Source organism: Schistocerca cancellata, chromosome 5, assembly GCF_023864275.1.
Source record: "Schistocerca cancellata isolate TAMUIC-IGC-003103 chromosome 5, iqSchCanc2.1, whole genome shotgun sequence".
NCBI lineage: Eukaryota > Metazoa > Arthropoda > Insecta > Orthoptera > Acrididae > Schistocerca > Schistocerca cancellata.
In genome coordinates, this window is record NC_064630.1 from 646,266,080 (window position 1) to 646,279,340 (window position 13,261).

Genomic DNA, 13,261 nt, shown 5'->3' on the forward strand with positions numbered 1-13,261 from the left:
CAATTTTCATATCACTCTGTAGTTCGGTTTTAGGCAACGAAACGAATACGTTCGGCGGCACTGTCTCTGGTAGGCCGCTTGAATTTGCGCACGCAAAGACCTGATTGGCTAACTTCAATGCTAATTAACTCGGAAACGGAGCAACGCATCGAAATTTTTTCATAACAATTATTTCTCAGCACAACCTACCCTGCAATACCCTTACAAGCTTCTCAGACTGTTTCTGACCACCAGGTAGAGTCGCTCCGCAGCTGAGTGTTTGGCGGCACAGTAGCTCAAAGTCTCCGGCCAGTGGCTAGCCACTGTCTGTAATAAAAAAAACCTTGAGTGAAATTCTCACCGAGAGAAAGTGAAAAATATTGTGCGACATCAGCACAGAAACTACTGGCAATATTGAAACGTCCCCTTAGAACAATTATATACGACTGTGCTTAAACTGACACACAATATTTTTTAGCGCAACGCAATCTGACTTTCAGAAATCCCTACAAAGGAATGGCCCTGACTAACATTAACCTGTACCTTTCACAAATCACTTACCTCACCAAAAATCTTCGTTACTCGAACTACTGCAATACAGCGAGCGCCACTACTGCCAGCTAAATAAAAGATTCAAACTACGGAAGGCACTAACTACCGATAGGCATAGTTAGCAAATGAAAGATTTTGATAGAGAACAAACAATGTATTTACCTTAATAGTGTTGAAAAACCATAATATACATGTTCATGACATCCAATCTTACAAATTTCCAAACTCCGCCATCTCTCTCCCCACATCCACCACTGCTGGCGGCTCACCTCCAACTGCGCAATGCTACGCGCTGTTCACATCCAGCTGCCGCTGCCCAACACTACAATGGCAGACAACAATGCAAACTAGCCACAGACTGCACACAGCACAGGCAGCGATTTTCATACAGAGCGCTACGTAACGTTGCCAATAAGAAAACCTAAACAGCCTACTTACAATATAACGATGAAGGAACGGATCGAAAGAAAGAAGACGGGGCAAAAGTTGTTAGCCTGCCTGGTTGGTTTGCGGAGGACTCGGATTCCATTCCCAGTATTCCTCACGTACAGGCTATGAAGGTCCAAAAATACCGACCGGCCGCCCTGTCATCGTCAGCCCACAGGCGTCACTGGATGCGGATACGGAGGGGCATGTGGTCAGCACACCACTCTCCCGGCCGTATGTCAGTTTCCGAGATCGGAGCCGCTACTTTTCAATCAAGTAGCTCCTCAGTTTGCCTCATAAGGACTGAGTGCACCCCGCTTGCCAACAGCGCTCGGCAGACCGGATGGTCACCCATCCAAGTGCTAGCCCAGCCCGACAGCGCTTAACTTCGGTGATCTGACGGGAATCGGTGTTACCACTGCGGCAAGGCCGTTGGCATTCCCAGTATTGCTACAGACTTTTTATTGAGGGGGGGAGCGGGGGGACTAAGGAGTAGGAGGACTACACTCATGGAAATTGAAATAAGAACACCGTGAATTCATTGTCCCAGGAAGGGGAAACTTTATTGACACATTCCTGGGGTCAGATACATCACATGGTCACACTGACAGAACCACAGGCACATAGACACAGGCAACAGAGCATGCACAATGTCGGCACTAGTACAGTGTATATCCACCTTTCGCAGCAATGCAGGCTGCTATTCTCCCATGGAGACGATCGTAGAGATGCTGGATGTAGTCCTGTGGAACGGCTTGCCATGCCATTTCCACCTGGCGCCTCAGTTGGACCAGCGTTCGTGCTGGACGTACAGACCGCGTGAGACGACGCTTCATCCAATCCCAAACATGCTCAATGGGGGACAGATCCGGAGATCTTGCTGGCCAGGGTAGTTGACTTACACCTTCTAGAGCACGTTGGGTGGCACGGGATACATGCGGACGTGCATTGTCCTGTTGGAACAGCAAGTTCCCTTGCCGGTCTAGGAATGGTAGAACGATGGGTTCGATGACGGTTTGGATGTACCGTGCACTATTCAGTGTCCCCTCGACGATCACCAGTGGTGTACGGCCAGTGTAGGAGATCGCTCCCCACACCATGATGCCGGGTGTTGGCCCTGTGTGCCTCGGTCGTATGCAGTCCTGATTGTGGCGCTCACCTGCACGGCGCCAAACACGCATACGACCATCATTGGCACCAAGGCAGAAGCGACTCTCATCGCTGAAGACGACACGTCTCCATTCGTCCCTCCATTCACGCCTGTTGCGACACCACTGGAGGCGGGCTGCACGATGTTGGGGCGTGAGCGGAAGACGGCCTAACGGTGTGCGGGACCGTAGCCCAGCTTCATGGAGACGGTTGCGAATGGTCCTCGCCGTTACCCCAGGAGCAACAGTGTCCCTAATTTGCTGGGAAGTGGCGGTGCGGTCCCCTACGGCACTGCGTAGGATCCTACGGTCTTGGCGTACTGTGGAGACCTCACGCCCCACGTGTTGAGCAATTCGGCGGTACGTCCACCCGGCCTCCCGCATGCCCACTATACGCCCTCGCTCAAAGTCCGTCAACTGCACATACGGTTCACGTCCACGCTGTCGCGGCATGCTACCAGTGTTAAAGACTGCGATGGAACTCCGTATGCCGCGGCAAACTGGCTGACACTGACGGCGGCGGTGCACAAATGCTGCGCAGCTAGCGCCATTCGACGGCCAACACCGCGGTTCCTGGTGTGTCCGCTGTGCCGTGCGTGTGATCATTGCTTGTACAGCCCTCTCGCAGTGTCCGGAGCAAGTATGGTGGGTCTGACACACCGGTGTCAATGTGTTCTTTTTTCCATTTCCAGGAGTGTATTACAGGATGCACACAGCCTCGTGATGCCAACAGGGGAGGTACTACAGTGAGAAGTAGCGGCTTCAAGGTCAAGAAAGCTGCCAACCGCCGGGAGAGCAGAGTGCTAATCCTCGTCCCTCCATACCGTGTCAAATGCCACCATTAGCAGAGGATGACTCGGCGGTCAGCCGGTCCCGATAGGCGACAGTGAAGGTGCAGCTTCAACTATTTAAATATGAGTACAGTTACTATTATTAATGAATTAATCATCGGCACACACAACGCAACACTGTCTCAGGTAATTACTGTGGCGCAAATTTGGGATCGCTAAGGGTGACAGCAACCTGAAGCATAGCACAGTCAACAGTAAGTGTTCCGAATGATGCCGACTTCCCAACGATTTGCTCCTGAGGTCGGCAACACCGTATCGAGCCCTTACTAGTGTATTGGAGGCTCATAATTTACTCATCTACGTAGGTTTCCAATTAATAATAAGATCGGTACATATGCAGCCCAAGATGCCGCCTTACAATGTTAGTATTGTCTCTCGAGCAAAAATTTTGACGACCACTGTTTTAGCCCCCACTCGAAACCTATCTCAGTAATGTTATTGGAAATGCGCCGTATATTCGACGGATAATATTTGCAATATCTTTGGTGCCATTCTAGAGTACTACGCCCTATACCGCCATAGATTCTAGATTCTCTCTCTCTCTCTCTCTCTCTCTCTCTCTCTCTCTCTCTCCCTCCCCTCCGCTCCTCTCCCCTCCACCTCTCTCCCGACCCCCCCCCCCCAATTACTAATTTCATTTGCAGAATCGTCTAATTTATTTCAGTCATCCACCAGACACGGATATTCACAAGATTATTGGACAGCGTAATTAAAGGAACTGTCGACATAAAGATCTCTGACAATCTAATAAATCGAAGTTTTCATAGGTTCGGGATCAGCCACTCAGTTTATCATCATCTCGCGGCCGTGCCATCCATTAGACGTGGAACACGTCAAGAGAATGTACCTTTCACAAAATAACAATGCTGGCTCCGGAAACCAAATGAGCATCAAAGGGCGGAGTGGGCGCCGGGAGGACAGAAAGGTCACCATCGGTCGTAATGTCATCTCTCTTTTTTTTATTGCATTGCAGGTCTAGATTTCAACTGACAGTGCGTTATAAGCAGTCATGTAGACTTGAACGCAATTATAACGACACACATTTCAGTGTAACTCAGGCAGCTACAAGCTAATGCTTATGCATGCGTGAGTTGCACTGGAAAGTGTGACGTCATACTACGTTGAGTTTACATGAATACTTATAACGCACTGATGATTGCTGTGGAAATTTAGGTCTCCAGTGCGATAAAAAAGACACATGACATTACGGACAAACTGACCTTCTTTCTGTCGTGGAGCAACTCTAATTTCACAGTGTGGTTGGTGTAATGGCAACGAATACATGTGATACCTACGCAGCATTAGAAGAACACAGTTGGGTCGACCATGGAAATACCGAACAGAAAAATGGAATCTACAAACTTACTGCACACGCGAAAGCACCCATTAATCAGTTACATACTCTCGTCACATTACGCTGAGTGAAGAAGCAATCCACCTCCGGACTTCAGTTTACTGTACGAAAATGCCATGTTCGAATTGATCGCTTGCTTTCAGGCAATACAACAGAATTTATGGTATATTTTACTAGACTTGATCCTATTAGAGATGGTACATTGATGATTTCCTCCGACCTTTGAATCGTCTTACCCAGTCGGTTATGGGGGAAGTATAGATTAAGGTTCGTTCAGAACCGCGGTGCAGCTCGGAATTTTTAATATTTTGGTCGTAACGAATACCGCCAGAGGCAAAAGAAGTAAGATAAAAATTCTAATATTTACTGGGCATCAAATCTGAATCCTCTGGATCCATCGTCTGGTATTTTCCCTCTGAGCCACCCAGCCATCATCGGCTATAAATTTCGGGACTCTCTAGAAAATATTTCGAGCCTGAATCGGATTTACTGATTTGCCACAAGACAAAGCCTTATTCAAGATAGGTCCGCAACTCGTGGTCGTGCGGTAGCGTTCTCGCTTCCCGCGCCCCGATTCCCGGGTTCGATTCCCGGCGGGGTCAGGGATTTTATCTGCCTCGTGATGACTGGGCGTTGTGTGATGTCCTTAGGTTAGTTAGGTTTAAGTAGTTCTAAGTTCTAGGGGACTGATGACCATAGATGTTAATTCCCATAGTGCTCAGAGCCATTTTTGAACCGTATTCAAGATATTCATTAGTAAAGCTTGCCTGTGGAGTTCCTGCATCACGTGATAGCGAGTGCAGTTACCAATAAAATGAGGAATCTGATTCATCAGAACTTGTGTGCTGCAGTCTTCCTGCTGTGGCGAATGGGATTTCTGGAAGTCTTCGTGGAAAGTATCAGATGAATGAGAAACCTAGATTATAGGATTATATTTAGATGTGGGTGAGTGTCAAAAATGCAATGTTCTCGTGACTCAAGTGAAATTCCTTGGAACTAACATCCATGGCTCCATCGTTTTCCGTCCCAATACCCTTTGGTGACCCACCGGCCTTTATTCGCTATCACTTAAGTAGTTTCTTTCTCGTGGATGGTCTTCAGTATCCTCTTGAAACTAGTTGTCAGACATCAATCTATTCCCCAGGCTGTTGTATCCCACAGGCCTAGTATCACGTTGAGGTCTGCCATAGCTGATAAAGTGCGACACTAATTGTATTCACTCTGAAAGCCTAGTATATTTTTTATTTCACGATGAGCACCTCACTTCCGTCTTTGTACAAGTGCACCGGGCGAGGGGCGGTACGGTACTAGTGCTCCTCAAGGAAGAAACATCTGTGTGCGGATCTGTGAACACGGCTGTTATCATCTTGAAATATGGGAGTGTCTACAGTGTACTCACGAAGATGGAGAAGGAAAGGCAACATGGAATGACTGAGAATGTTGAAATGAACCTTCTCGCTCATGTTCAGTGACTTAAGTGGACAAAAGTCATGGCAGGAAGAATGCTCCTAGAAAATCACGGAACAACTTCCAGCCTGAGTTACATCCTCCATACACTGCGTGGATCATACCTCACTGGTCTTTCGGCAAACTCTACGCCTTGTATCACTTGAAAGGAAGAAAAATCGCTACTCATCGGACCGTAAGTAGAGGCCTCTAGTCAGCTAGTGTGCAGTCAATGTACTCTTTTTCCCGTTGAAGACGTGCATCTTTATTTGCTACTCTGAGATATTCGACATCAGATGTCCGTTGCATGACGTTCCCTTCACAATGTTTGCTCAGAAAATGGTTGAGACGGTTGTACAATAGTTTATTTCGTCAAAGTTCGCTTGTATATGAGGGCTCTGTGTTTATTAAGGTCTGATCTGTCGCGAAATGGAAACCTCGCTGAAAATCAAAAAAGGTTTACTTGCAACAGTTATCTACATTTTTCAGCTACTTCTCTGTATAGTCGCCATCCCCACTTAGACATTTCTCGTACAGTTGCACCAGCTTTCCAGTACCGTCTTCTTAGAAGACAGCTGCTCGTGGTTTCCGCCAATTCTCTACGCAGGTCTCCAGCTCGTCGTCTGTGCCGGAATGTTGTCTTCATAGCCAGCAGTTCATGTGGGTAGGGATGAAATTCAGAGAGAGGCAACTCAGGGCTGTATGGTGAGTAACCACTTTCCATCAAAACACTCCAGGAGCTTCTTCATTTCCCCTGTAGCGTGCAGCTGAGAATTGTCACGAAGAGGGAAATGCATGAAAGGTACGTTATGTCGGGATACACTTTCTAGGCATCTTTACGTGGTCACTGTTTGATCAGAACTGAAAAGGGCGACTTGACGCCATCGATGTGCATGCTAGAGACACTGTCCAATACATCTGACCGATGATTAAACGGATTTTCGATGTGGATTCCATTTCGCGATCGATTAGAGCTTTTTCTCCAAGTCTTTTGAGCGATTTGATGCGGCCCGCCACAGATTACTCTTTTCATCTTAGCGTAGAAATTGCAACACATGTCCTCAGTTATTTGCTGGATATATCCCGAGGACGTTTTGATTACTAATCAAAGCCTACTACTAGACCACGGGTGCAAGGAACGTAACTGCGAAGAAACCATGAGTTACAGAAAAGTACTTCATTTGATCGATGAGGGGAGGAACTAAAGAAATTTTCAGGGAAATTCAAGAATACAAAAATACAATTCACTCAGGAATGAAATACGTAGAAAGTGCAGGGAAGCGAAGGCGAAATGGCTGCATGAAAAACCTGAAGAAATCGAAAAAAATGATTGTCGGAAAGACTGACTCAGCATATAAGAGGGTCAAAACAACTTTCGGGGAAACATTAAGAGTGCGATGGGAATTCTACTGTTAAATGCGGAGGTTCTCCACGGAATCGGTAAAAACACTGACAAGAAGAAGGGACAGAATGATAAGACATATGTTAAGGCATCCGGAATAACTTCTATGGTACGAGAGACAGGTGTAGAGGATAAAAGCTGTAGAGGAAGACGGAGCTAGGGATACAGCCAGCAAATAGTTGGGGACGTAGGTTGCAAGGTTGACTGAGGAGACGAACTCGTGGTGAGCCATATTAGACGAGTCAGAAGACTGGTGACTCAAACAGGAAATCCCCTAGACCTTAATAAATGAATAGTCCTCGTATATGTTACCGGCTTCACCAAATAGATACGAACTTTAGATGTGACAAAATCCTCTACAACGCTTCGCACAGATATACGTATAACAAAAACAGACACTTCGGACATCATGAAGTCAATTAAAAATTTTACGTGGTTAAAAAAAATGGATGTACGTGCATTCATTGTCGGCAGCATTTCCTATCAGAGGGTTGATACCAGTTATCATTAACCAGACGAATAACTCATCTCTGGTCCCTGTTAGTTTGGACTTTGTAGGAGGATCTTTTCCGATCACCTTTCTTACGCTGTGTTAAATGGCTATGATATGTTATTCATTCATTTGTCATGCATTCTGAGATGCACATGCACACCAAGATACTTGCATGACTTAGGTCAGCGTTGGAACGTCACGTGACTGCCACCTACAGCGCTCCAAAGCGAGAGCTGTGCTCTTTTAGGCTGCGTCTAATACACTACTGACCATTAAAATTGCTACACCACGAAGATGACGTCTTAAAGACGCGAAATTTAACCGACAGGAAGAAGACGCTGTGATACGCAAATGATTAGCTTTTCAGAGCTAATACGACCTATTCTTGAGTACTACTCCAGCGTTTGGGATCCCTATCAGGTCGGATCGAGGGAGGACATAGAAGCAATTCAGAGGCGGGGTGCTAGATTTGTTACTAGTAGGTTTAATCATCACTCGAGAGTTACGGAAATGCTTCAGGAACTCGGGTGGGAGTCTCTAGAGGAAAGGAGGCGTTCTTTTCGTGAATCGCTACTGAAGAAATTTAGAGAACCAGCATTTGAGGCTGAATGCAGTACAATTTTACTGCCGCCAACTTACATTTCGGGGAAAGACCACAAAGATAAGATAAGAGAGAGTAGGGCTCGTACAGAGGCATTTAGGCAGTCATTTTTCCCTCATTATGTTTGGGAGTGGAACAGGGACAGAAGATGCTAGTTGTGGTAAGAGGTACCCTCCGTGTGGTGCATTGCGGAGTATGTAATCGATGTAGATGTAGAGCATTCATACAAGGTTGGCGCCAGTGGTGACACCTACAACGTGCTGACATGAGGAAAGTTTCCAACCGATTTCTTATGCACAAACAGCAGTTGACCAGCGTTGCCTGGTGAAACGTTGATGTGGTGCCTCGTGTACGGAGGAGAAATGCGTACCATCACGTTTCCGACTTTGATAAAGGTCGGATTGTAGCCTATCGCGATTGCGGTTTATCTTATCGCGACATTGCTATTCGCGTTGGTCGAGATCCAATGACTGTTAGTACAATATGGAATCGGTCAGTTCAGGAAGGTAATACGGAACTCCGTGCTGGATCCCAACGGCCTCGTATCACTAGCAGTCGAGAAGACAGGCATCTTATCCGCATGGCTGTGACGGATCGTGCAGCCACGTCTCGATCGCTGAGTCAACGGATAGGGACGTTTGCAAGACAACAACCATCTGCACGAACAGTTGGACGACGTTTGCAGCAGCATGGACTATCAGCTCGGAGACCATGGCTGCGGTTACCCTTGACGCTGCATCACAGACAGGAGCGCCTGCGATGGTGTACTCAACGACGAACCTGGGTGCGTGAATGGCCAAACGTCATTTTTTCGGATGAATCCAGGTTCTGTTTACAGCATCATGATGGTCGCATCGGTGTTTGGCGACATCGCGGTTAACGTACATTGGAAGCATGTATTCGTCACCGCCATACTGGCGTATCACCCGGCGTGATGGTATGGGGTGCCATTGGTTACACGTCTCGGTCACCTCTTGTTCGCATTGACGGCACTTTGAACAGTGGACGTTACATTTCAGAAGTGTTACGACCCGTGGCTCTACCCTTCATTCGATCCCTGACAAACCCTACATTTTCAGCAGGATAATGTACGACCACATGTTGCAGGTCCTGTACGGGCTTTTCTAGATACAGATAATGTTCGACTGCTGCCGTGGCCAGCACATTCTGCAGATCTCTTACCAATTGAAAACGTCTGGTCAATGGTGGCCGAGCAACAGGCTCGTCACAATACACCAGTCACTACTCTTGATGAACTGTGGCATCGTGTTGAAGCTGCATGGGCAGCTGTACCTGTACACGCCATCCAAGCTGTCTTTGACTGAATGCCCAGGCGTATCAAGGCCGTTATTACGGCCAGAGGTGGTTGTTGTGGGTACTGATTTCTCAGGATCTATGCACCCAAACTGCGTGAAAATGTAATCACATGTCAGTTCTAGTATCATATATTTGTCCAATGAATACCCGTTCATCATCTGCATTTCTTCTTGGTTTAGCAATTTTAATGGCCAGTAGTGTATTTTGTTACAGCCCACCCGATTAGCCGTGCGGTCTAACGCACGGCTTTCCGGGGCGGGAAGGAGCTCCTTTTTCCCGGCACGAATCCGCCCGGCAGAATTGTGTCGAGGTCCGGTGAGCCGGCCAATCTGTGGATGGTTTTTAGGCGGTTTTCCATCTGCCCCGGTGAATGCGGGCTGGTTCCCCTTACTCCGCCTCAGTTACACTATGTCGGCGATTGCTGTGCAAACAAATTCTCCACGTACGCGTACACCACCATTACTCTACCACGCAAACATAGGGGTTACACTCGTCTGGTGTGAGACGTTCCCTGGGGGGTCCACCGGGGGCCGAACCGCACAATAACCCTGGGTTCGGCGTGGGACGGCGGAGGGGTGAAGTGGACTGCCGTAGTCGTCGTGGGGTTGTGGACCACTGCGGCTGCGGCGGGGACGGAGCCTCTCCGTCGTTTCTAGGTTCCCGGTTAACATACAATACATACAATATTTTGTTGCTTGTGCTTGAACGTCACTGCACTGAGTTTCTAAATATGTAGATTACTTCATGATGATCGTATGGTGGTGTCATAGTCTGACATGGGGCCAATCTCGAGGACATCAAGGGCCATTTGTCATTTGTTACAGGTGTGGGCCATCGCGCCGAAGCAGAGGTTTCAAGCGCATTACGGCTGCTTTCCACGGCGAGCACACCCTAACCGATTGTTATCCTCTATTTCACTGTACGAGTGTAGTTGTGTGCAATTGCTAGCAACTCAGTTATCCTCTTGGCGATATTTTTTAATCACTGTAATACAGGCGCATAACATCCGAAGAGCTCAGATGCATTTCATTTCCAACACAGCATTTGGATGCTTACCGTTTCTTTTGCAGGTTGGCGACCTGTTGCAGAGTTAAGAAGCAAGCGTACGTGGCAGCTCGTGGCACGTTAAAAGAATTCGTAATCGGCGTGAGGTCAGGGCCGCGGCACCCTGACATTGCAACCGCCTTGTATCCCTCGGCACACCTGCTATTAAGCTGTTAGCCGCCGCTGACGACCCAATTATGACGGACCGTTTCCCCTTCCATCGCAGCCACATCGCCGAGCTTGTCTTGCCATAGCATGATCGCTGACGTCACCTCCATACTCCCGAGATGAACCCTGTGTGGGAAAGGAGAGACTTTATCCGCGTTCCCTACTGATCATGGCGCCTATATTAAACAAATAAACCGCTTCCAGCTGCATGAACCTTTATTTATAGGAACGTGACATTCTCAGGTGTGCGTCTGAACAAGATACAAAACATACAGTTGACATTACGATACCAAAACGGACACGAATCCTAATTCATCCGGAAAAGTGGCGAAATTGGACTGAGCAAAGATTGGGTAATTGTACGGGCGCTGATAACCACGCCGTTGAGCGCCCCACAAACCAAACATCATCATCCTCATCATCATCACAAATCCTAATAATATAATCCGTATGACAACCAATATGAAAATACACTTCGCTAAAATATTAAACTTATATTAACAGAACCTTCCGTCGGTTCTTGGTAGAACAACATCATAATAAATGAAAAGTGTTGTGGATTGGCAAGACAGTCAACCCACTAGGACAGGAACCCGAAAGGCACGCGTTTTAGCTCACGCAGGCTGGCGTGAGGTCTGGAACAGTTAAGGGAATTGAGACTAGTAAAAAAAGTACGTAGCTGCTGGAATACTTAACTTTAATCCATAATTGGTGAACATCGCTCTTGACGGTACAGTGTTTTACAGCATCAATAGTAACTGGTAATGGCGCCTTGCTAGGTCGTAGCAAATGACGTAGCTGAAGGCTATGCTAACTATCGTCTCGGCAAATGAGAGCGTAATTTGTCAGTGAACCATCGCTAGCAAAGTCGGCTGTACAACTGGGGCGAGTGCTAGGAAGTCTCTCTAGACCTGCCGTGTGGCGGCGCTCGGTCTGCAATCACTGATAGTCGCGACACGCGGGTCCGACGTATACTAACGGATCGCGGCCGATTTAAAGGCTACCACCTAGCAAGTGTGGTGTCTGGCGGTGACACCACAAAAAGCACCTGTTTGCTTTCCTGCATACCAACTATGCTGGCTGAACATGAACGCAATTGGAGGTTGCAGAATTCAGACTCTGCATTTGCTGAGAATGTACTGAGTGACGGTAACAACTACCAGCCAGTGTCCCATGTACTTCACTTAGCAAACAAACGCCATAAACTCAACCTGCTGGAAGCCCTGGAAGTTAACAAACATCTTGCTCACATATACGAAGACAGTAACTTGTTCTCGAAAGAACAGTTACTGTTGATGACCGTGCAGCTTTTCCCTGGAATAAGTGATGACTAACTGAAAACCTCAGCTGCCGACAGGTGTTGTTGATATACCTCGATGTGGACAGCTGAAAACGTGTGCCCCGACCGGGACTCGAACCCGGGATCTCCTGCTTACATGGCAGACGCTCTATCCATCTGAGCCACCGAGGACACAGATGAATAGCGCGACTGTAGGGACTTATCCCTTGCACGCTTCCCGTGAGACTCACATTCCCAACTGTCCACAATTCTACATATGTATTGTACCTTATAGACATTTGTCCACCCACTCATTACTCGTGCACGCTTTGGCGATTCCCTTAAGAGTTTGGGCAACCTGTGCGCATTCGCATAGACGAAGGTCAAAGGCTGGTAGCCTTTAACTATAAATAGGAAGACAGTAACTTGTTCTCGAAAGAACAGTTACTGTTAATGACCGTGCAGCTTTTCCCTGGAATGAATCTTGCTCACAGTCCAGATCTCATCCTAAATGACAAGACACAGCTCAACACTTCCCCTCTCCTAAACTTCATATAATCATCTTTGTTGTTCATTACTGCCCACACTCCCTCTTCCTACATATTCCCATTTTCCTGTATTAATTAAGTTGTTTTGTTTGTTGAAGTTGTCTTTGTATTCCACATAGACTGTAGTTTCAATAGTTAAGGCTTACTGTTAACTGGTACTTGTATTACTGTCCATGTTTAACACCCCTTGTAGTTGTCTCATCAAATACTGTTCATATTTTACTTTGCTCATTTATTTAATGAAAACTGGTACACAGTCACTGCTTTGATTATAATGTTAATGTTAAAATGCAGTACCACCACACTCTCAAACTGTAGGTTCCCTCAAACAACTGCCGGCCGCGGTGGCTGTGCGGTTCTAGGCGCTCCAGTCCAGAGCCGCGCTGCTGCTACGGTCGTAGGTTCGAATCCTGCTTCGGGCATGGGTGTGTGTGATGTCCTTAGGTTAGTTAGGTTTAAGTAGGTCTAAGTTCTAGGGGACTGATGACCACAGCAGTTGAGTCCCATAGTGCTCAGAGCCATTTGAATTTGAACCTCAAACAACTCCATTTTCCTGCATTTATTAATTTCTGTTTACCTTATTGATATTGCTTAAGTTCCTTATGTATTCTGTATTTACATTGGTAACTGTCTCTTCTTTTAATTGGTTGTGT

At 47.1% G+C, this 13,261-nt stretch overlaps 1 non-coding gene and 1 pseudogene across 1 annotated transcript; both read right to left on the bottom strand.

Annotated features, from left to right (window-relative positions):
* Positions 1-1,276: 1,276 nt before the first annotated feature.
* Positions 1,277-1,394, bottom strand: LOC126189851 (5S ribosomal RNA; annotated as a pseudogene).
* A 10,784-nt stretch (positions 1,395-12,178) lies between these two features.
* Trnat-ugu (transfer RNA threonine (anticodon UGU)) lies at positions 12,179-12,252 on the bottom strand. Its single transcript has one exon. It is a non-coding gene; the product is annotated as a tRNA-Thr (tRNA).
* Between the last annotated feature and the right edge of the window lie 1,009 nt (positions 12,253-13,261).